The sequence below is a fragment of the Phalaenopsis equestris genome, unplaced genomic scaffold, assembly GCF_001263595.1.
Source record: "Phalaenopsis equestris unplaced genomic scaffold, ASM126359v1 Scaffold000378, whole genome shotgun sequence".
Lineage (NCBI taxonomy): Eukaryota > Viridiplantae > Streptophyta > Magnoliopsida > Asparagales > Orchidaceae > Phalaenopsis > Phalaenopsis equestris.
The window spans coordinates 339,204-340,871 of NW_018164820.1; positions in this window are offsets into that span (position 1 = coordinate 339,204).

Here is a 1,668-nt window from a genome sequence, read left to right on the forward strand (position 1 = left end):
TATATATATATAATTTTAAATATTTACCTTTTTTATTTTTATATTAAGAGTTTTTTATCTTCTTTTTGTTTTCAAAGTAGATTTGCTTAAAGCATTCCTATTATAAACCAGAAGAAAGTAAGGTTGTGAAAATCGGATCGGACTTGAACTAGTAGAAGAAGAGGTTCAATGTTCAAAGGTTAAACAGGAGCTGAACTGGAGGTTCGATCGATGATCTAGTAAATCATAAATGTATTTTAATATGAAAATACATAAGAGTTACATCTCATTCAATTCATATATATTTAAATAACTTACACTTAAAAATTTTCAATTTTAACATATGACATTTTATCTGTGCATGAAACATGTGTTTCACTTTTTTAGAAATTAAAATAGTAAAATGTTTTATGTGATATAGATAATTTTGGTGGTATAAATTTAGAATAAAAAGAGTTTAGGTAGTTTGATATGTAAATAATTACAATTGATATGTAAATTGAATTTCTTTGTAATAATGATTTTTTTAATGTGATATAAGTGGTTTGGGCGGTATAAATGCACAAAATAGTTTAGGTATTAGATATGTAAAATACATAAAATTAGATGATATGCATGTAAATGCCCGTGAACCGAACGGTTCCTTAGGACCGGAGCCGGTTCATGGGTTGAACCCCGGGTTCTGGGCGGTTCTATATGGGAGGGGTTTTTTTATACAAACTAGAACAGGACCTATGGCTGATTCACAATCGAACCGACCGGTCTGGTCCGGTCCGTTTTACTAAACCATGGAAGAAATGATGTAATTTGAGCTTAAAGCATATAAATAATTATGATAAGAAAAAGCAATATTGGGGGGTGGGGGGTGGGGGGTGGTTATAGTATCCTCTAGACCCAACGTGACAGATGCTATGATAACGAAGGGCAAAATAAAGGGCAAATGGCCAATGTAAATTCCTAGATCCACCCCTATCATTTGGGTTAATATCGTGATACTACTAAAAAGATGAATTTTTGCTTCACTTATTTAAAGGTGTTTTCAAAAAACAATGCTGCAAATATTTAAAAAAACACATAAAAAAGCATAGGAGTTGGATGATATGTATGTAAATCTTCCTTTAACTTTTGAAAATAGAAATAACTATAAATGAATAACAATTATAGAGAAGGATTAACACCATATTGAGGATATTGCTCAAATAAAACCTTCTAAAATTTCTATAAAAACTTCTATCATATATATATAAAGAAAACAATCATGCTAGTTAAAAGAGATTGCCCTTAAATACTTTAAAACCCCATCCAAAATATTCATGCATACCTTATAAAACCACAAAAATTTTATGAGCAATTAACTAGGGGTGTTAACGAGCCGAACACGAGCAACCCATGGGCTCAGCTCGTGTTCGGTGCGTTTATATTTTGAGCTCAAAAAGTGTGTTCGTGTTCGGCTCGTTTGCTTAGCAAGCCAAACATGAACCGTTCACGAACAAAGAATCGTTTTGATAACCCTAATCACGTAGTCATAAGATGTTAAGGATTGAGACAATATTTAAAACATCATTTGAATCTAATTTAATAGTTTTTATTCAATTTTCTTAATTAATACTTTTAATTGATTATAAATCTTTGTAGCCTTATAATCAATTAAATTTTTTAAAAATACTACTCATCAAAGATATATATATA